Source organism: Uranotaenia lowii, chromosome 2 (assembly GCF_029784155.1).
Source record: "Uranotaenia lowii strain MFRU-FL chromosome 2, ASM2978415v1, whole genome shotgun sequence".
Classification (NCBI taxonomy): Eukaryota; Metazoa; Arthropoda; class Insecta; order Diptera; family Culicidae; genus Uranotaenia; species Uranotaenia lowii.
Genome location: NC_073692.1, coordinates 137,826,356 through 137,850,975, shown reverse-complemented (window position 1 = coordinate 137,850,975; position 24,620 = coordinate 137,826,356). Strand labels below are relative to the sequence as shown.

At 31.4% G+C, this 24,620-nt stretch overlaps 1 protein-coding gene across 12 annotated transcripts in view; it reads left to right on the top strand.

Moving 5' to 3' along the window:
• Nucleotides 1-24,620, top strand: part of LOC129749663 (probable nuclear hormone receptor HR3) — a 554,515-nt gene that overhangs the window by 416,398 nt on the left and 113,497 nt on the right. The window lies entirely within an intron of this gene.

Sequence of the window (24,620 nt, the reverse complement as noted above, 5' to 3'; positions counted from 1 at the left end):
AAAGTTTTTTTTTTTAAATAACGAAAGAAAAGTTAAAAATTTTCTTTTTTATTAAAATTCTATCGACTGGACTTTTTTGACAATAGAAAAAGTTCCCAAACAGCAAAAAAGAACCATCACAAATATTTACATATTCATTCATTCAAATCCGTTAAAAAAGTTTTATTATAATGAGTTATAATGAGGTTTAAAATTAATTACAAAATTTTGTTATTAACCCAAATGCAGTTTTTTAAATGAACAACGACGAATATATTGAATTTTAAAGAAAAAACGAAATCAGGAGCTGTAACACAATAGTTTTTGCAGAAGCTCCTTACTAAGAATTATGATATCTTATTTCAAAGAAAATTTGTCTAAGTTATGATTGAAGCAAAAAATATTTGGATGCGAAAGAGTATAAATTAATAAATTAAAAACAGTTTCATTTCATCAAATTTAAATAATGATCAAGATAAGTAACGAGTTATTTAGCCTAGAGTAGCCCTAAGCTAATTGAAGATTTTCCAAAGTCAAATTTGCTGGTTTAGCTCTTAACATAAAACCATGAATAGAAAATTTAACTGCTTCAAATTCCATTTAAACTGACACCATAACCTTCCAAAGCTGTTCGCAAAATATCCGCTTCGGGGAAATTTGACTTGTAATTTGTTTTTAATCCCGTGGACACAAAAATTGACCGATTTTTATGATATTGGATTCATTGTGTAGGTTATTTATTCTAGTTTCTAATTTTTTTTAAAATGAAGTGAATTTGTTCTTTCCGTAGTAGGTTCCGAATGAAAAAAGTCTCAAAAACAGTTTTGTTTTTTAATTGCTTATAATTTCTGACAACTTTGCAGTGTTAAAGCGCTCCTTTAATTTCTGGAATTGTTAAGAATACATCTATCTAACGATGTACAAATATGTGGGAGTCCAATGATTATTTTGACCACTATTCCGGATTTTCCAGTAGAAAAAAAAATCTAACTAAAAACAAAGACATCCAATTTTGTCTTTCCATCGCGGTATCTCATTTTTGAAAGCACCGATTTTCTTAACTCTAATTTTAGTTTTTTAATCATTAATTTGATTATCATTTTCATAGAACATATTTGGTCTCTAAAAAATCTCAGTTCCTCAGAATATTGGAATGATGATTAAGATGCTTTGAAACTGCGCTTCTGGTCATATTGACCCGAACGACTTTGGAGGGTTAAAAGCTGTCTCAAATCCCAAAAATAATTTAAAATTGTAATTTCTTTTTGCGTCATTGCACACAATTTTTTAATAATGGAGGGGAAGATTTTGAATTAAGCAGAAAGTTTTTTTTTGTGAGGTAGTTTCATAAACATACGAATCACAAAAAGTAGTTAAAAACCTACAAGGTTGCCGAAAAAATATCTGTGTTTTTTTCTAAATATATTTTGACTTTTTGTGACTTTACCCAAAAAATCAGTAATGGTTTTTTTTATTCGTATTTGATTTAATTTCATTTAAAAGTCATGACAAATTGAGAAAATCAATTTAAATTACCAATATTTTAAAAAATTATTTTGACATGATAAATTATATTATTGAACACGCCAATAAAATTCTAAAAATCTTTGAAACCGGTGAATATTTTCAAAATTCTGTGTTCTGTGACCCATATTATGTGATAAAAATTTGTTCAGATTTCTGTAAAACTTGCAAACTTGCTGGTTTTCAAACTTTTCTTATTGAAAGTTTTACAAAAAGTTTTGTTATTAAAGGTTGCGAAAAACGTTCAATCATTCTAGCGAGAATTTTGATTTAATTCATGTAAACTTCAAAATAAATTTAAAAGTCAATACCGTGACTAAAAACGAGCTTGACGCTAAATGAAAGGTCTAAACCCACGGCCATTTTCTCTCGGTGGGTCGTTAAATCGTTTTTTTTTTTCAGAGAAAACATAATAATTTAATCGTACAAAAGAACAACAACAATTGTTATTTCATAACGTGAAAATGATGCGAGCAAAATGATCACTTACTTAAAAACTTTAATTAAAGCTGTTCAATGTAAAATCAATCGGTAGTGTATTTACTAACTATTTCCCAGCTAAAATTGTATGTTCTAGCGAAATTCTTAAATAGATATTTTAATTTGATCATTTCTCTTTTGGTAAGTGTTTCATCGAAGGCAGAATTAAGATTTTTCTTATGACAAACGGGAAGTTGTATTAAGATTTCAGCCTTAGAACCAAAATTATAAGGATAAAATAACATATTAAAACACAACTTCATCTACATGCAGATACCTAAGCTCAATCTACATGCAGATACCTAAGCTCAAGCCGAAAATTAAAAATTAAAAATAAGATGATGTTTAGAACCACAATTCAGTGTCTTTTAAAACATCGTAGTTTGAAATCAATATAAAATTTAAAAAAAAATCAAACACTGAACTGAGAATCTAACATCCCATCAGAGCTTGCACAGGAATAGTTAAGTCTACAAATCATAATCAAAATGTTTTTTTCTTCACTTTCATTCACCTACATATTTTAAACAAAAAAATCCTTTAATTTATTTGTGCTCAAAACTTGAAAATAAAACTTTGGATTTAAATTAAGAATCAAATAATTATATGATAATTTATTAAATAAATAAGAAACCTTTGTCTATTTTTTCTTTTAAATGTGACAAAAGTAACGTTTGAAAACATAAATTCAGAACGTAGATTAAAAGTACAAATTCAAAATCAGCAATTATTTAAAAAAAAATCAGAAGAAGGAGTTTAGTACCCCCCTTACCCACCAAACATTAAATCGTATCAGAAATGATAACTTAAGTCGTTTACATTGATGTTGTGAATCGCAATTCCAACTGCATAATGAAAAGATCGTATAAAATGTCGTCTGAAGTCAGTTGAAAACGGATATGATATAAAGTCTGCCATGATTGTAAATTTTGAATTCATGATGCTCCCACGCGGGCTTCAATTAAGAAAATCATCGTCACGTTCTCTCTGCGACCAGATATGAGAGCAAAATCATGCGCTCTCTTGTATCTAGTTGTCGGATAACGCCCAATAGGTATACTATTCGTCGCTTTAGAAAGAAACGAAATTTATGGTATTAGCAATTTTTCCAACTTTCATACGATCATTCTATAATTTATATGGAACGTATATCAGAACAGCATATGAACAAAGCCACCCAAATGTTTGCTGGGTAATTTTATATCTTGAGTTCAGAAAACCATGAAATTGAAAAAAAAATCACACAAGACTTGAAACCCTCAATGAATCGAATCTCAATTTTAATATTTGAAAAAAGATTTGTTCAAAAACAGGAATAGACATGTTAAAAGCATGAATGAAAATAAAAAAATAGCATTCCGACTATGAGAAAGTTTTAATGATTAATATAATTCGGAAAAGGTCAATTGAACAGTGACATGGAGAATTTAAACTATTTACTTCAGTGTACGATAATTTAAAAAAAAAAAAAAACAAGTTTCTCAGGATCAATCATATGAAACTTTGGAAAAATCAATGGAAAAGTTTCAATCCGAATTTAAAATGTATTGCCGAAAATGAAATGGTTATTGAATGAAGAAAGTTTGCCAAATTGCCTGGTTTTATCCGAGTTTGCAAAATTTAGGAACATTTCGGCCTGGCCTGGCTGCTCAGATTTCATTGAAAAATGCCCGGATTTATTCATTTTTTTTTGTCAACTCTAACAGAAATAATGGTGCTGTAATTGTTCTGTATTTATGCTTCCAACACGAAATTTCTTGAGCAAATTATTTAAAAATAATCATGAACGGTTTTTAGAAGCCTTGAATACGATTCAAAACTTTTTGATGTATTTTGACGAAAAAAAATGTTTTAAATTGGTTTTTCTTGATTATTGTTAAGTTATTTTTGGGTTTTAGCCAAATTTGCCCGGATATTGCCCGATTTTTTGGTCGTCAGTTTTAAAAAAAGGCCTGGATTTTGCCAGGTTTTTACATAAAATTGCTCGGATTTGCTCGGACAGGATACGTGCTGAAAAAATTCTCACTGTTTAATTTGAACTTTCTTTATGATTAGTACAGTAGTTACAGTCACAGTAGTTTCATCATATTTAGTTTAGTAATTACTGAAATCGGTGGCGATCGAAAAGATAACATTAACTTTGCATCAATCCTTCATTAAGGTTTTCAATTTGCCTGGTTTTATTAATTTTACTATCAAAAAATCTCAAGTAAACTCAAAACTCGAAAAAAGTTTCAAAGTTTTCCTTCACTTTCTAATTTTTTTTATATATTCCAATAATACTCGGAATTTGCCTTGGTACTGTCTGGATAAAATTCTTGGATGTATACTATTAAATCTTTTGGTAAATTTAAGTTAACATGAATCCATCCATATATTGAATTTCCTCCTTCCTATAAAAGTATAAAGTTTCTGCAGTATACTATGCTATTGTGCAAGTGGTTTGTACTAGATAAAAATAAATTTTCTTTATGATTCCTAGTCTGTAAACCAACAAGTACTTCAAATCTGTTATCAAAAATAAATAACTGCCATTCATTCTGATTTCTACAAAGCTTAGAATAAGAAATTAAACCACCATTAAATCCATTCCTTACTTTTTGAAAAGTGGGAAAATATTTCATTACCAAAACATAGTTAAGAGACAGTGATGTATGTATTATTAATTGTAGGGTAATCATTTCAGAATCTCCTGATTTATTTGAACAAGCTCGGGTTTTAAAGGTAAAGTAGAAAAGTAAAGTAAACGTTAATTTACACAATGACAAACTTTTAAAAGCAAGTCCGAATTTTGCTGGATTTATTCACATTATTCATGAAAAATTTATAAAAATTCAAACAAAACTTTTTTTTAAGCTTGGTTTATCTTATTCACTTTTTTCTTTTTAAGCATGAAAAACAATTTGAACGCTGATGTGTTTCGGTTTTAAAAAAAGTGTTTCACTTCAATTCACTTTCTTATTGATTTTTTTTGGAATTATCAGTGGAATTTTGCGTAGATTTGAGCGGAATTTGTATTGAAAAATTCGAAATCATGACCAGATTCCCAAGCAACCAAAAGAACCATAAAACAGGCACAAAAAACCTTGCTCAGCACCATCATTGATTTGAAGTACATTCAATGCAGTTCAAAACCTAAGTTCTTATTGACACTTTCAAGTTCCAAAACAAATCAACCGATTGGGTAAAATAAGTCACATACAACGTACAGATCACTTTTGTAATTTCCAAGTTTATTAATAAGGATATATATGTAGTTCACTTAAGGAAATTGGGCACTTGTTTCTTTATTTCGGCCAAAATGTAACATTCAAAGCCTTCATTTTGCTGAATATGTAACTTTTAGTTGCCTGGGCTCTGTCATATTTTTAAAAAGAATATCCCGACCCAAGCAACCAAAAGTTCGGATATCATTCGTATCGTTCGGATATCACGAACTCGTAAGTTCACAAAGAGATGTACAAAACTTGTGTTGAACTGTTTTGTTGTTCAAAATAATATCTCGAGGTCTATGTTTATCTAGTTCAACCAAAATTTGAAAAAGCTTTAAAGTACTCCCAAGTAACACTGATAATTTTATTGAACTCCTCAAGCTTCTTATATCTATAAGCCTGCCATGAAACTTTTAATGTTACTTGGGCTGTTCTCTTTCTACTTTTTGGGAACTTTAAAGTTGGGATGAAGAAAAACAATCTACTTGTTACGTACTTCTCATTTTTCATCATCAAATAGCTATCAAAGGGTTGCAAGTCTTTTTGTACAGCTCAATTGTTCATGAAAAAATCTCTGTTGAACTCTTTTGAAAACTTGAAAGTTTTTAAATAATTCCAACGGGCGTTCAAAAGCAACATCGCAATATAGGAACTCTGTAGTAGATTTAAAAACTTCATTCTACTTATTTCGAACTTCAACCTATGTGTGCATAAACAACCAGATCGCGTTACTGGGGAAACAATAACGGGAAGTTCAAATTTAGATCCTGAAGAACTTTTTTAACAACTTGGAAGTTGGAATAAAGTAAAAATTAAGAACCGGAAAGTCTTTTTTGAAAAAAATCATCATATCAATTCAATTCGTTGCCTTCTTAAGATGATCAAGATTTCAAGCGGTGAGCTCAGGTTCAAGACTTGGTAAGAACATGTTATTTAAATGTGAGTTAGTAACAAATAAGCTTGATTAATTCGGAACGAATTTGCGGAATTGAGAACTTAAAGGCATAAGAAGGAAGGTTTTTGAAGCTGATTAGAAGATGTTTAGCAATTTATGTGACCTTTTTGTCAACTTTTAGCTTTTAGCTACTTTAAAATTGAGCTGAAAAAATGTTGTATTTAAATTCACGATTGAGCTGATCAAACCTTATAGAGGAATACTATACGAACTTCTGGTTGCTTGGGGTTTTACTCCCAAATATTGATAAAATAGTCCGGATGAAGCCATAACTTGTCCACATCATTCACAATGTTGCATGGAAACTCAAATTGAGTAATTTTGAATTTGACTTCACAATATCGAAATTTTTTAATAATTTTCAGTCAATTAAACATCAATTTAAAAAAAAACTATTTGAACAAAAATGTAATAATTCTTATGATTTAATTTAATTTTTTTTTTCAATAATATCAGTATTCTGTCTGGATTGTTCCAAGTTTAAGGTTTTAAAAATTTAAAATAAAATGCGCATGTTTTAAGAATTTTTCCAAAATGTCCCAAAATTGCCCGACCCACCTACGTTCCGGAATGATTTTGCAATGATTCGTCTAAGAGGTATCCCTTCTAGCTAAAATTTTGAATTGTTTTATGTTACTAATCGATTTCGATCAAGAGAGAGCTATCGAAATAAAATATTGAGTTTCTGTTTTGTAATTCAGATTAGAGGTGCTTGAAACAAGATTGATATCAATAGGGACCATCTAAATATAATGTAACGCGTTAAGGAGATGAAGGAATATGACAGCTTGTAACGTTTTGAGGATTTTGAAAAGAAAAATATATTCATAGTATTTCGTCTCACGACATAACTTGACAAACATAATTCCTTAAACTCAGTTGGTCCATGGCAAAAATCTGATATGAATTTGTTACGCAGGAAGTCAGAAGGGCACCGAAAATGATCGAAAATTGCTTTATGATTTATTTAAGCGTCCCCGTAAAAAAAAATTCAAACATATCAAAGTTTAAATAAGGTACCTCAAACTGAAACAAACATCAGGTTTGAACAAAATTGAAAAATGGACAAAAGACACGATAAGTGATTCAAATCCAGGATCATCATAGACATTTCCAAAGTGAGTATATACCTAATATTCAACATTTCAACCGATTGGGCAGATTATTTGAACCAAATCATTTTTAATATTGTGTTTCATATTTAGCTGATATTTTTTCGCTAATAGTCTAGTTCGATTAATAGAAAGTTGAAAAAGTATCAGGTTTACGCTGGTTTCATCGAGAAGTAAGAATGAGTTCAGTTTGTTAAAATTGCTAAATATTAAGTTGATTTGAAACGAAATTTCCTAAATTGTGAAGAATTTTTTCCATAAATCTCGCACTATGAAAAGATAAACATTCCAATTATTCTCAACAATTTTTATAAAATTTATAAAACGATCATCCGTCGGGGTCTTGCATCTGAAAAAATGTTTTTAATTGAACAATATTCATTGAAATATGCTTTGTGGTCGACTTAGTAAAATTTCACATAAAAATGTTATTTAAACTTGTTTTTAAATGCTGAATCTTTATGTGAATTGATCGATTCTCTTTATTTGCAAACTTGAAGTAACAATTCTCGAAGTTTTTAACGACATTTTTTTTATTAACATTTTTTGTAAAGTATCACAGCACTTATGTGATTACACCCCTAGAATTAGTATGAAATTATTTTTCTGGTTATTGTTAATTAAATACAGAATCTCGCGTTAATATACCCAAAATATTATGCAAAGTTGAATTTAAGTCTGAGGGAACCTAAAAAAATATCAAATTGACAAAAAGTTCGAAATATAGCTTGTGTTTCGTATTTTAAAAATTTAAAATTTCAATAATTTGTCAAATTACGTCAGCTTTTCAGTCCTCTTTTCAAAATTTATCTTGTGTGACTTTTACAATTTTGACAATTCATTGTTTGAAAGATGCGGTTTTACATAACTTTTTTACATTTTCTGTGTTCTAAAAAATTTCAAAAAAGTTTATCCTATTTCCTATATCCTACAGTCTTTTTTTGAAGCATGTTTTTTTGGATTTTTTTAGACTTTGAATAACGTAAAACTGAAGTTTTGAAGCTGATGATTGTCTGAGAAACATGTTTGAGTTACGTTAACTAAATTTTTTGAAAAAATTGGAATAGAAACAAGACAGATATATTGGTTTTAGCTCAGGTGGTTTTTGTCAGGAGTGTCAAATGGACACTCCGGGGTTTGAAACGGGTAAAAATATCAATGTTTTTTATTCTTCCAAATTATCTTCAACAGAACACAGAAGACTGACAGATTAAACTCACATCAGTAAATGGTTTAAATTTCAACTAGAAGGATTAAAATCATAAAAATTTTACCTTCCAAATCAATAAACAGTACCGGTTAAGAGTACCTTTAATCATTGACAGCTATCAGCGTTAAGGCATGAATCACACTAGTCAAGAGTATTGGTCCTATCAATCGGGTCATCAACCTCATTTGAATCAACCGAGACGCGGTGAGTATTCAGCGGGGCACGCTAACGTGAGGTAACCGCAAGAGGTTTAAAAAAAAATCGAAAAAAACACACAAAAATAGTCAGAATAACGACGACGATGGTTTTTTTTTTCTCTCTGTTCATTGCTGCGGTTCACTCCAAATTATCACCCCAAGGCGTCAACCGGCTAACAAGCCTCTTTCATTGACTTTTCTTGTGTGATTGTGAAAAAAAAAACTGACTGTCGGTGGATGATGCTTGGCAATCTTCAGCCAGAACTCATCGCAAGGATGAGATAATATGCAGGCACTGTTGGCTTAAAGAAGCACCCAAAATTGGCACTGTCTGATGAAAGGTTCGCCAAGAGGAGCGAATTCCAGCAAAGTTTAAAGTCCTCAAATTGGCTTCGATTGAAGTTCGGAGTGTATCAAACATTCAAACCATATGACCGATTCGGGGGGAGATGATGATGCCAAATGATTAATCGTCTCCTGGATGCGGCACATTTGCCTGAATGGACTGACTGACTGATGGATGGCAGATCTTGCTGAATTTTAATTCGGCAGTTCCAGTGAGAATGATATGAAGAAAGAAAAAACACTGTAGCCAGCAGAAATGAACGACATTGCTAGCTGTCATTCCTCATTTTTTTGTTTGATGAATTTTCCAAGCGCTCGGTTTAAACTTAGATTGGCAAGTGAAATGCCAACAGGCGCAAACGTACATGAGTCTGCAATGTGTTGTTGGTTCCAAAAGGTTATTAATCTTTGTTAGAAGGTTCAACATATTTGACATACATAAATATAAGCACAAATTTCTTCCAACAACATTGAAAGGAAAATTTGGATGAGCTTCAATCTTCCAATTAATCAGTTGCAATTCAAAAACTTTGATTGCAATGAAAATTGATAAGATAATTATGTAGTTACACAAATATAAAATTGGCAGTGACCCATAAATAAAACTTTTTGTTTAGATGTAAAAAAAGGTGATATTAAATAGATTTTTCCAAAAATTGATAAATGATTCTCATTGTAATTAATTTGATTATTACAATATAAATATTAATGTACAAACTTGATGAAAATTCACGAACAATCAATCATCTGCTAATTATCATTTTTTATGTTGAAATTTCCTTAATTTTATTGAAGAATAAGGTTATTTTGAATTTAAAAATTTTGATTTGAAACTTTTCAAAACTTTTAAATACCTATTAGTTTTTGTTTTCAACATTGTTTTATAATGTTTTGGTTTTATGAATTAAGAAAAAAAAACTGATAGTGTTTTTACTTTTGAAATTTTGTAGCTTGAGTAAATTTTCTAAAATAAACTAGTAGCAACATGAGTTCCTATGCTATTCAGAAATCTGTAGTTTGATATTTTATTAATCAACTCACGACTTCCAAAAAGGAAAACAAACATATTAAGTCTATGAATTGGAAAAAACACCAGTATTATTAATGCATTGAGATAAGATAAGATTTAAAATTCTATGAAGCTGAATCAAAACGATTCAGTTTTATAACTAAAGCAAAATTAGGTATTCTGAACCCATATTTTTGATTCTGATTCAAGTCGTATTGAAAAAAAAGCAATCCTTTATTGTAATAATTTTGCAGATTTGGCGAATCAAATTAATCTTTTAAGAAATCAAATTTAGTAAAGAATCAGTTATTTAATATCTAGATATCTGATTTCGATGAAAATTTTAGTAGGGAACTTAAATGAAAATTTTGTTTTAAGATTGCAGACTAATAGTTTCGATTAGAAAATAAAAATTCAAAAAGTAGTCAATAAATGTTTAATCAGAATTTGTAGTAACTGTCAAAATAATTCATTTATACGGTAAAAGTTTTCAGTTTATTTTTAGATTTTGCTTATACAATATCTTTATGAATGGAACGACTGTTTTTCTTGATTTTTTTAAAGATTTTTAACGGCTTTCAGTCTCGGATTTTTAAGTAAAACGACTGTTTTTTACTCTAACATTTCAATCCTTATTGGATCTTCATCAGGGGCTAAAATTTATTGCTAGTTTAGTAAAAATCGACTTCGAATTTTGTTGGTTCTTACCGATAAAGTGTCGTTTTCTTTTAGCCCCTGATGAAGATCCAATAAGAATCGAAACGTTGGAGTAAAAAACAGTCGTTTTTACTTGAAAATCAGAGACTGATAGCTTTTAAAAATCCTTAAAAAGCTTATACAAGATCGGAATTTCAAGGATTTGATAAATAAAAAATTCAATTTTTGGGGTTTGAAAGCTACTTTTAGAAAGTTTTTTTAAGATAAAGATTGCTATTGAGATATTGTGTCATATTAAAAAAAAATATTTTTTTTGAACATAAACTTACATCACTCATATGACCCCAACATTTTTGTAAAAAAATTACTGAGATAGCAAACATGTGCCAAGTTTTTAAGAAATCTTTTTATTGAAATAAAAATAAGGTAGGTAGAACTTACAAGCCTTGAGCCAAAAACTAGAGTTTCTTTAGACTTTGAGAATGCTTTCATACGTAAATCTTGTTTACCAGCAAACAATTATTAGTACTTTTTATGAAAACTTTTACCTATATAAGTTCATATCCTCAACGGTAGCTTATAAACTTTTTTTTAAACAATATTTTCCAATAAATCGTTAAAACTTGAAAAGAATAAAATATTTTTTGCTCAGGACTTGAAAATTTCATCTTCCTTAACTTTTGGTCCATCAGGAAGATATTTTTCAAAATATGACACAATTTTGTACCATTCTTTTTAAAATTAATGAGTTTTTGGAAAAAATTGTTGGAACTTACCTAAAATATAACAGATCTAATGAAAAAAGTCCTTCAAGTCGAATTTTCGTAGAACTGTTGTGTCTCAAGCTTCAAATGTATCTGAACTGCAAAATTTTATCAGATATTAGTAGGATACTTGATCAAACTCTAGTAGAACATTATAAGAAAACTATACTCGAAGTTGAAGATCTGATTGCACGTCCCCATTTCTAGAGAATTATACACAGTCAAATTCTATTTAGGCCGGGACAAATTTCTAATCCTTCTTTGAGGGGAGGATGATGAAAAATTATTCAAATTTTCAATAAATTGGAACAAATTGGACAAAAGCTTGCATATACAATCTACATTGTACACAATCGAAAAGTCGAGATATTTTTGAACAATTTTTTGAAAAATTTCTACAATTTGGCTGTCGCTTGTTCAATTGTTTGAATTTTTGAAGAAAATTTTATAAAAAACCTTTTGCTTTTAGGAAAATCGAATGGGAGGAGAGGAGTGACAAAAAAGAATTAGATTTTTTCCGGCTTTTTTTAATATATAAGAAAAATCATCACTGAAAAACCCAAGGTATTCAAAAGTTGGTCCTCTAAACTCAACCAGCTTAAAATGTCAATTCTGTGGGCCGAATCTCTGCTATTGAGCTTCTTTAAGTGTTCAGTATTATTTTTTTTTACTATTCATCTACCGTACATTCCAGAATATTGAGCTACGTAATGAAAATTCATGGAAATTTTTTTATGATTTGAAAAATAGTTTTTCGTCGTTTGCCTATTTAACTTGAGCAAATAATAACGAACGTACAATCTTTTTTATTCACTTGGATAAAAAAAAACCATGAATATATAGGGGAGAATGAGGCTTCTTAATTCCTGGGGATACTTCTTAGCTTTGTCTCGAAACTGAAATGTCTTACATAGATCAAGTGTCCTAGAAAAAAATTTCAAATAAAAAATAAATAACAAACCTATTCTCTTAAAAAAAATGTTTTTTTTATAGATATTTAACTTTGTTTGCAAAATCTTACAAAATGTGACTTGAAGATCTTTTCCAATCACTTTAAAATGTTTCCCACACGAAAAAAATTATAACAAAAATGTTCATTCATTATGATTTTCTTAAAGCCTCTGATTTTGTGAGATCTTTATTTTTGCATCATTCAAATCAACAAATATCCTTCCTTATGAGTTCTAGAAGATTCATTTGACATCGTTCTGAGATTCGTTATATTTCCAGCTTTTCAAACGATCTTCACAAAATGTTTAGTTTTGAAAAGCGATTAAACGTGGGTAACTCAAATATAACTTACAAATAATATTCGTAAACAATATAAGGGAACAGAATCAATAAAAAGTATGTTTTTACCTCTACTGCATGAACTATAAAATAAATAAAAAAGTTTGTGAGCTGAAATAATTGAAAGCAATTTGCGCCTAAGCATCAACATTGTTTTTTTAAAAGTTTTGCTTGTTTAAAAAGTGTTGGAGATATTCAAAAATAGCCCAAAATCGACTTAGTTTACTATCACATTTATCCCTCACATATTTGCACTGAATCTAGAATTTAGATTTTGATAAACACTCCAGTTTACGAGATTAAACCAGCTTCAAAAATGAAATTCTCCTACTACAAGAATCAGTATATTATTTTTTTCCTTTTGTCGGACATCGCTAAGGAACATTTATGAATTTTCGATATAAAATATTTTATTACTTTTTCTATGACTGCAAATCGTTTTGACATTATCTTTTGATATTATCTAAGATTATATTTTGATTAAAATTTCTTCAACATTTCGTCAAAACTTCCGTTTTTACAAAGCGGAGAAAAATAAACATAGAAATAGCTACTGTTACTTTTCTCTCTGAAGTTGAAATCATTCACGGTCTTTGAAAAGATTATTAATTTAAAAACTTCATTATCAATATTTTTTATAATCCCTCAGTCCTGCTTAAAATGTACACAAAAGTTTGAAATGAATTTTGGGTTTTTTTTTCAAGTTAAACTTTGAATTCAAAAAACGAGAGCTGATTAAAAACCCTTATTGCATATTTGAGTTCAGTGTCCATTATTAGTCTAAATTAGCTCTTAAATGCTCTTAAACATGAGGAGCACGCACACTGTCACTTCGACTTTGAATATCCATAACTATTTACTCTGAAGGTAATTTTTTTTTATCTAAGTATCGGCCTAAGATAGATCAACTATAACACTATTATATCACAAAATTTGAGCTTTCTCTAGTATCTAAGATACATTAATATTACGAAAATCGAACTTTTGCCATCCAAACTTTAACATTTCAGAAACAACTCAACGCCTATTATTGAAATTTTGAAGAGCGAGTTTATTGAAATATAAAACCAATATGTCTGAAGTTTTTGAAAATTCTATCGATTTGATCAAATATTAGTTATATTTTAGCCATGAATTAATTTTTCCTTATGAAAAACATATATTTTGTTCAATAATTTGTTATTTCTTTCAATCAAAAACTTTTTAAAACTATCATGATTCTTGATAAATCGTATTTTTCGGCTCTACCCTAAAATACTGTACCTCACTTTACTTTTTATGTCATAAACAGAATTGCTTAAAAACTTTGAATAGCTTGGTATTTCAAAAATCACTCTGAATTTTTTTTATAATGAGCATTGCAAAGTTTCTAAGATATTGCTTGTAAAAGGTCATCAAGTCCGATTATCATAGAATCAACGTATCTCAGGCTAAACAAACTTTAGAAAGCTCAAATATTGTCAAATAGTAGTGTGATACAAAAAATTCAAACCAAAAATATCGTCGTGAAGAGTTATGCTACGTCATAGCTGAAGTGACAACGCTCGTGCTTCTCATTTGTATAGAACAATGAAGGGTACTGTAAGTACATTTAACTTGCACCTGGATTTTGAGTATATTAACTGAAGTTTTTCGCAGTAAAAGATTTGCGCTGCGATGCATAACAAAATGTTTAAAGATGTTTAACAAAGATTGATCTGATACCGTCTTTCATGAGGTCTATGAAGCATTGGAGATGATTCCCATCTAAGATTCATTAAAACGAGCAGTTTTTTTTGTTGTAATTGCCTACACACTGTGCTCTAGACTTTAGAACAGAACATTTTAAAGAAAATTTTCAAATGAGTACCTACTTAATTTTTGTTTTTTCAACTATAATTTTAATTAAGTGGTATTTGTTGGTTGACTTTTTGGTACCTGTGACCTATCTCTGTTCCTACCTTAAAAGTTTCGAATCCTATCATTTAAAAAGAAAAAGAAAATCTTCTTACGGTACCTTCCGAAATAATCCACACCTGACACGAAGATCAAATTCCCTCTAATGAACCATTAGCTGAAATTACTTTTCATTTCGTTCTGCCCGGCAAACATTTCCCGCCCAAAAACCCATCACAAATTCCCACGACTCGACTCGAAAGAAATTAAAAGAAAATAACAATCAAAGCACAGAACAGTGCAGAGCAGAGCAGAAAAAAACGCTGCTGAACTTCTGCATCGTGATGATTCTTGTACATACAAACAATCCAAATGACATACACAGCAGCAGCAGGAACCGTTCCCGCTCTCTGATCTCTGTTTTGCTTCCAGTTCAATAACCTATGGCGGTGCGTTCAGCCATTTCCCGTCCTGTTCGCTCAAACGCTGTTCCTGACAGCAGCTGATCATCCCGCGGGTTCGGATGCTTTCACTCGCACGCCGCGGTCGTTCGTTCACCGCGCGAACTCACTCTCTAACGATTACGATGATATTTGGTTCAAGCGACTAAGAATCGACTGAATCGATGGTTAATACCTGCTAACATACACATCCAAAGCCCTCTCAACATATGAGTTCTACTGGATACCACCCACTCTGTGAGAGTGTGTGACATAGGGAGAGTTTTTCCCTGCTCAGAACATTTCCCCAACATGGAGAGTTCCCACCGCATTGAGCTCCTTACAAGAGAACAAAGCGTGACAAAAATTTTTCTTTGGAACTCTTTCTCCTCAACCCACCAGAAGGAGAATCCTCAAGAGATTTCCACCCAACGCGCACTCTTTCTCTCGTTGATTAGCGTCGTCCGTCACTCGTTATCAGTTAGCAAGCGAGAAACACTTCTTGTTGATGCGGCTGAAGTCGGTTGAGCCGGGGAACATTTTCATCTGTTTCCTCATCGGGACCAGTTCGTCCGTCCGTCAGTCAGTTAGTCAGTCAGTCAAGACCGTTCGGGCTTTACTTCGTGGGGCCAGATAGCGTGAGACTCGATGTGATACTGACCGATCGGCTTGGATGCGAACCAAAGGGATGTTGCTAGGGGTCAAGCGTACATTTTTTTTATTAAATTTGTGAATATGAAAAATTAATCCTTCTAGGCTGGCTCGTTAAACAGGTTCATTCTCCTTCCTGTTGGGAAAAGGGACCAAGAAAATGTTTCCAAACTCGGCATGCGAGGATATTTGGCTTCGAAAATGTGTTAATGATGATTTGAAATTCCTCCATTTTTTCCAATGGAGCAATAAAGAGAAAGAGCGGAAGCCTACAATACTTTTTGGCAGAATTCGAAAAATTCTTTTTAAGTAGATCGAGCCAATTTTGGCATTTGAGGAATATTAGAAATCGAAAAAAGTTAGTGCTTTTATTTTAATCGAAGTAGGCTGTGACGTATTTTAGATACTTTCACGTTTGAGGAACATTCTAACTAGCAAATGTTCTGAAGACACCCAATGGCTGAAATTGAAGACAAAAGCACTAGGAAAAAAAATTTCACTTTAGGCCCTTTTGGACCACTGTGGCGTCCCTGTATAGCTTAGCTAAGCTTGTCTGTCATATGACTGAGTAGTCATATCCACCTTAAACGTTATGCCCGAAATGATTTAATTAGTCTTCCAAAATACCACCATTTTCTCATGGTTTTTATAAAATATAATATTATATTTTACCAAACCATTAAATGCATTTCGAATTTTATGATCGCTGGCGTGACTAAGTTTGTAGAACGAGTTTCACATCGCCATTATTGATACTTCGTGATTGATCGAGGCCATGAGTTTTGTACAAGGGCCAAAAGAATGCAGCTTGGAATAAGCAACTGATTCCCAATGCACAAAACTCATGCTCTTCCTTTAAAAAATGATCAACAACGGCGCCGGCCACGTTCTAGTAGTCAAAAAGCGATGAAGAAAGGATTGTTAGTAAGATACTTTTTGGGATCAACCATAAATCATTTATTCCAGTTTTCTTCAAAAGCTTGTTTTGAAAAACACTGAAACAATCATAATTCAGTATCACCAGCTATTTAAACGGCCTATACGTCTGCGAATCTATATACAAATATCTCAGGAAGAGTTGTTTTAGTAAGGAAAAAGTTTGGATCAGGAGCCATTTTTGAAAAATGGTGCGATTTTTAGTTGATCTACACCTCTTATGCTCCCAAACATTTCCTAAGGAAACTCCTAATAATATCTAAGAGGTGTTTTTAATTAGAAAACTTAAAAAGATTAATGAACTTTCAAATAATGAGAAACGTAACCATTTAAATTTCCTACCAGCTAGCTGTTTCCCTCACTATAACTTCTAACACATCGCTGATTCTCGAAACGACTCTTAAAAAGAAAAAACAAACACTAAAAAACATGGAGAGAGGAATGAAAAGTTATAGATAGTGCAATTTGAAAACATGTTGAATTTTGGGAAAGGTTTGCCGAAAGTTGTTTTAAAAAACATTGCCGCTCCTTACCAAATTTTCTTCCATATTTTTGTAGTTGAATACTTTTTGGTACTTAAGAATTTGAGCTTACAAACTTCTATACAACCGATTATTCAAGCTTTTCTTCAAAGAAATATTCAAAAATTCTCTCTCTTGAAGAAAGTAAATTACTTACTTCTGTCCGTTAGATATTACGTTGGACCAATGCCACAGTGGGGATTTTCGAGCCAAAAAAAGTACCCAATTCAGGCAAGAACGTCTAGCTTGAAAAAAACAACCATTCTTATGGTAAAAAAACACGAGGAAACACCGCTTTCTGATAAAATGACTCTGAACGCCTCATTTTGCCCTATTTTTGGGTGTAAAGTTATAATTACGATTGTAGCAATCTAACTTGCAACAAAAAAAAGTCAAATAAACCATACTTATTTATATATAAATGTCGACTGAATCGATTGATGTACTCCATTTTTTGTTTTTACCACGACAAGTGGCTCATTTTGTCTCTTTTCCCCTAATCTTAAATTTTTTTTCAAGGAAATACAGTCAAACAAAATGTAATCCAACAAAGTTCATGCAATTTCTTTGAAAAATACATTGTTACAAACGAGAATATAATTTTACAGATGCAACAATCATTGAATCAGGTGGAAGACTCATTGCTGAATCGAATGAATACCGCTTAGAACAGAGCTGACGAGGAAAGTCTCATTTTCCCCAACTTTCCCTAAATTAATTCCTAAACTAATACAATATGAACCAAAAAATCGTGGTGACAAATGAGAAAGCATCAGAAAAGTTACAAAAACATTAACACATGTGTAAAACTAACTGTTGAATAAAATAATGGACATCGCTTAATTTCTGTTGATGAATGAAGTCCTAATTTGCCTCAATTTTCCCTAAATACTTGCATTATATTTTAAAAAAAAATGCTTGTAACAATCGAGAATGCATAGGAGAGGGCACAGAAACAACTGAACCATGTGAAAAACTAATAGTTGAACAGGATGATGTACACAGCTAAACGTTTAGTTGGCTAAAAAAGCCTGAATCGCCCCCCTTTCCCCTAAATTTTAAAGAAACTTTTTTGAATTTATAATTGATATTGGTTTAAACATGATGAGGCTCATCTAGTCGATTAAACTGTAACATTGAAACCAATCTCGTTTATAACAAGGCCTGTTTTAGTTTTTATGAATTTAGGGGAAATGGAGTCTATTAAGGCTCTTCTCATCAACTGAGTGCTGCTGAACAGTACAACATATAATTAATTAGAAGGTTTGGCGGTGTACTAGGTTCTATTCAACAATTAGTTTGATGCACGATTCAATCAATTTTGTGCGATTTCTGACGCATTCATAATTGTTACAAAGTTTCTTCTAAGTATATGGCATGATTCTATCGGAAATTGGAGCGATTGGGATTGCTCCCATGAACTGAGTTCTTAAAAATGCCTATGATTAGATTGAACAATGAACAGTAAGTTTTACATTTGATTTATTTTTTTATAACTTTTGGTGATGCTTTCTCATTTGAATATTTTAAATTATATTGTATGAATTTATGAATGAATTTAGGGGAAATTGAAAGAAACAAGACCCTTCTCGTAAACTTAATGCTAAGCGGTGTTGATCATTCAGTAAAGCAATAAGTTTAAAATCTGAATCAATCATTTTATGTGCATTTGCTGGTGCTTTCTCATTTGTTACTACGATTTTTTGGTACATATTGCCTTATTTTTGGGTAAGTTGGGGTGACTGAGGCTCTTCTCGTTAACTTAAAGCTAAGCGGTGTACATCATTCGATACAGCATTGAATTTTACTCTGTTTCAATCATGTTTGTGCATTTTGTGATGCATTGTCATTAATTGTAATGATTTTTTTTCAACATATCGCTCGATTTTAGGGGAAATCGGGCTGGTTGCAGCTATTCTCGTAAGCTGAGCACTAAGCGGTGTACACCACTCGATTCTGCGACAAATTTTACACAAAATCACTTGGTTTTGCTTTTGGTATGTGAATTTTTCGATTATTACAGTGAAAATAAAGCACAAACTAAAAAAAACTAGAATAATTTGGAGATATTTTCCATTTCTATTCATTCTAGTGCAAAAACCGACATAATTAGCTGGAGGATGAATAAATTTACCAAAAAGGATAACTCATGATGAAAAATTGTTGGATTACACTTTATTTGACTGCATTTCTTTGAAATATTTCTTAAGTTTAGAGGCAAAGAGGCAAAATGAGCCACTTGTCGTAGTAAAAAAAAATTGAAGTACACCAATCGATTCAGCCGACAATTTTACATAAATAAGTATGGTTTATATAGGCTTGCCAGATACTTTCAGAAAAAAGCGGGACATTTAACGACAAAAAAAAGCGGGACACAGCCGAATAAAGCGGGCCATTTGGAAAACTCATTAAAACGTTATTGTTTTGCTAAACTTTACGTAAACCATCACCCAAAGTTATTCATAGAAAAAACACTTGGGATTTTCTTTAACGCGGATTGATTTTGCTCAGTTTATTCTTACATGACTTCTATTTTCACGGTTTTTTGCCATATGCAAGTTTATTTTCCACAGTACTCGCAAATTTACACGTTATATGACAGAAATATTGCAAGTCCTACATGTAAACGCGGATTTTATATCGCGTAAAATGCTTTGTGGAATAACAAATATATTTCAAATTTGTTTTAAAAATTTGAAAACTCATGAAAATTTGATTCATTGTATGTAAACTTTGGACATCTGAGTCGAAAAAGGTAGTGTATGAGAAAAGGAAATTTAACTAAGATTCTATCGAAAAATGAAGATCTATAATCATTTTCGAACATCTTAAACAATATTTTCTTAATGCCAAATTTATTTACATTGCATAGGTTGAACGTGCTCCAAAAACGCTCAACTGAATCAGAATCTTACTGTTTCTGTCTTAAGTAAACTCTAAAAAATTGATGCTTATTTTGAGAAAATACACGTATCCGAAACATTTTTTGTGTTAAACCAATGAATTGAAATTGAGGATAATGTTTGATTTTTTTCAGTAGAAGTCAGTGAACTTTCTAAAAGTTTTCCATAAAAAAAGCGGGACATTTTGAGAAAAAAGCGGGACAGCGGGACATGTCCCGCTTTTGCGGGACGGATGGCAACCCTAGGTTTATATGACTTTTTTTTGTTGCAAGGTAGATTTCTACAATCGGAATTATACTCCAAAAACAAGGGGAAATAGGGCAAAATGAGGTGTTCAGAGTCTTTTAATCAGAAAGCGGTATAGACCATTCGATTCCTCGTGTTTTTTGCATAAGAAACAATTGATTTCCAAAATTTAGTACAGTTTAGGCGATCGTCACAGGAACAGGTACTTTTTTTTGATGAACAATCCCCACTGGGCAAAGGCTGAAATGAAAGACAAAAGCAAAAAAAAAAAAAGTTTCACATTAGGCCCTTTTGGACCACTGTGGCGTCCCTGTATAGAAAACAAATAGTTTTTTTTTTAATTTGAGATTTCAAACGTGAAATATGGTTAATGGTGGCTGGATGGCTAATCCATTCTTCAATTTGAATTATGATTCACTTTTATAATCCATATCGTTTAGATAAAACATCTTCTGTCTTCTTGAGGATGAAATAAAGAAAAACTCCTGAAGGTTGCTCCATTGATTATATTTATCAAGATTTTGAATAAATGGATTATTCCCGGATGTTTCGTTTAAAATAACTACGAAAAATTTAACACTTTTTACATTACGATTTGAGGATTAGTAAAGCCATGATAGATTTAAAAATATTTCAACATATCTTTACAAGAAATGTGAAATTTTTATCCGCTCTCACAGTGTAAATATATCAGAAAATGATGTCATATATCTTATTTGATACAATAGAAGGATGAATGATGAAGAATCATTTGGCACTTTTGCAGGGCCGGATTAAGCTATCGAGAGGCTCAGGGCATTTTTTCACGGGGGCCCCAATGTATCTTTTTTCTATGTGCTATCTCAGAGAACACATAATATTTAAAAAATACAAAGAAACTGTGAAGAGTTCGTTATTTTAACATCAAATAACCATTATAAACAATAATTGATAATCGTGCAAATATTGTGTAAAAATTAATCAACTAATTGAAAATTTAAAAGCTGATTAGAGATTTTAAAAGCAAAATTCAATTTACAATTTATTTAATAACCCTATCACCGGCCAAAAATTTGAGGATTAGATAGATTTAAAAAAAAAAATAATTTAAAAAAAAATCATTAAATTATCCATCACTTTGAAGTAATTTCTTAAAATTTCTTAAAATTGTAGGATTCAACTTTTCTCAAACGATGCAACTCTGAAACTGTCCAGGCTAAACCCGAATCCTTGATTTAATGGACGATAATAAAGAGGTTGAAAATTAGTTTTTATGTTTCATGTGGATTTGCACTTAAAATTTCAGGATCCCAAAATTAGTTACTAAGCTATAGGTACCAAAAATACTGTTTTCTTGTGCTATCATTATTTGAATTTTTGTAAGCAAATTAAAAAGTTATAGAAATATTAATTAATTATTATTTTATAGGATCAATGTATTTGTGTACAATATGAACTTGAAAATAATCCAAATATCTCAAACACAAAAAAAATGCGTTTAAAAATCCAAAACTTTTGATTAATTGCGAAATTTCGCCCCGAGGGTTCATTGACCCCGAGAATCTCGTCAGGTGACTCGAAACCCTCACCACGTCACTGGCACACACTGTACCGTACACATTCTACTCGGGGAGAGGTTATTGCTCCCTTCCTTCGGGTGTTGTGTGTACATTTTTTTTTTCATTCTTCTCTCCTTGCTTCGTTGATGTACACACTTCATCATCAGCAGCAGCACCATCTTCTACCATCTTCTTACTCGGTTTCGCTTCCCATCAATAACAACAACAACAACAATAACAACAACGGTAACGACAACAAAAAGGAAAAACGAGAATCTTTCTGACCGACCGACCGACCAAGAAAACCGGCAAATGTGACGTAATCTTACGATGATCATCGTAAAAGCAAGTCTCGTATATAGGTAGGGAAAAAAAGTGCGCGATCGTGCGCGGCATGAATGGAATGGGGGGATTCCTGCCTACCAAGAGTGGGTGATCTTCTCGGAACCTCAGATAGGGAAGGAGTGACGAACAGAGTTACGAGATTGAGAAACTCAGAGATGTTGAAGACTCTCCGCAAACAGACTCACTATGCGTGAAGCAAGGCAACTCAAACCACTCACAAAGTTTTGTGAGGAAAACACGAACCTTACCATTTTCTCAACCTTTTTCCTCTCAGAACCAAAACCCGGTGTCTTCCGCCAGTTGGTACCCGGCAAAAAAAGAAACACATTTTTTCGGCGATTTTTTTCCTCCTGTCTGTCAATTGTTTTATTTCTTGTTGTGTACTTGCCGAAGGCATTTCGCATCATGGGTATATTTTTACATCGGGCAGGATTTTTCTATCTATTTTTGGAAGAAGCGCAAAGGAACGACGAGAGGAAAAAATCAGCAGCCACCACAACCTGATCGTCGCGTCCCACACCAAACCGACTGAGGAGAATTGTCGCCTCGTTTGGGTTCACGATGTTCACGTGTAGATAAATTTGTAACACCAACCAGTAGCTTAAGGTTGATCAAAAATTAATCCAAGTGATTAATCAGGTACCACGCTTTCTCACCGTGTGGGTTTTTGGGTGTACCTATTCAGGTGTAGGTAACAGTGCCAGTTGAACGGTCGATGTTGTCGACTTGTTTCTTAGTAAATTATTCAGTAAAGATGTGCTTTTCCTATTTGCTTTCGAAGATTGGTGTTTAATATTTTCTTGGTGATTAAAATCTAAAAGAAGTAATAGTTCAAATTGAATACAACGTTTTACTCAAATATGTTCAGAAGTATTGATTTTATTCGTTTTTCAATATATTTTTATTCTTATCTCGTTCTATTTGAATCAAATTTTAAGATTTAATTTTAAAATAAGAAACTTGGAAGGAAAATTTAAAAAATCAAAAAATTCAATTTAAATTTGAAAAAAATATTAAAATATAACATTCATTTGCAATATTTATTTTCAAAGCTATCCTTCACTAGAAGCTTATTAACCCGACGTCGGAGAAAGTCGACCCTCCAAATTCAATCAGCTGAAACTTTTAACTGTCTGGGTCTTCATTTTATCTACGAAATGTATAGGCAACTTTTTTTTTGATAGCTTATCTCTACTTTATCCTCGTTCGTCTCAAACTATCATGGGCACACTAAAATAAATTTTATATTTGCTTCCTAATTTTTCTTTTTTTAATGAAAATAAGATGACAAATTTGAACAAGTCGAATAAGCGAATGAGGTCAAAAGACTGAAAACCTTTGGATATTTTTTTTTCGTTGTCAGCGTACAATGCATTGGCTATTGTATATTCGCTTGAATAAAGAATATTGCCGTATACTATACACGGTATCATATGATTTGAAGTTTTCAATTTTCAACTTTAAGTAATGTCTACCATGTTTTGCAAATTAACAGATCTTTGGCCTTCCAAAAGTGAAAAATTCGTTGGACTTTCAAGTGTTAACTTCAACTTAACAGAATCTCATTAATATATTGCTGGAGAGGTTGTAGGATTTTTTTAACCATATATTAGATAACAAAGAAGTTGTTGTTCAATATAGAAGTGACTAAATCAAAACATCATTTTTATTCTAGTCTTCTCAATCATTCAAATTTGAAAAGACGTCTAATGTTCAAAATAAATTTTTAAATATTGATCATCCTGAAAATAAATAAAAAGAAGGACTTGGAGTGGAGTTTTAGGTCAATGAATAATTTTGATTTGAGAACTAGTTCGAATTTTAATCAACTGTTTTAATAAGTTACATTACCACTAAACTTAAAGTTACTTAAGGTTATCTAGTTAGAGCTGTGTTGGCTCTAACAATATTTCAAGCAGTTTAAAAACATTTAAAATATTTTCAATAACAAATTCAATGCAAAAGTATTGGCCAATATTTTGAATTTTAAAAATATTAAAACATCAAACATGAAAAACGCTTCGTTCGATAATTTTTCTCGTTATTCGCAATCACTTGTTCTGTTCTAGTACAGGTGGTTATAAAAATAAATTTTGGTATGATTTTTCACATTGAAAATCATAAATTTAAAATTATCAAGAAAGGCAACAACCATATTTTATGTATTGTTCCAACGCACAAATCATCTTTAATTTTCTTAATTTATCTATTAAAACCTATAAAAGGAAGTAAAGTCTTGAATGATATAATTTATGTGAAACTTCTAACAATATTTATTCACCTATTCCAGATTTTATTAAAGATTTGAAGTGAAAGACGGATAGACCATAAGGAGAAAGTTACTAAAGTGTTGAAAAGAGCGATTTTTTTTCAATAGAAGTTTTACCACATACTGAAATTTGGAGAGAGACAAAAATTTCAGAATGTGGTC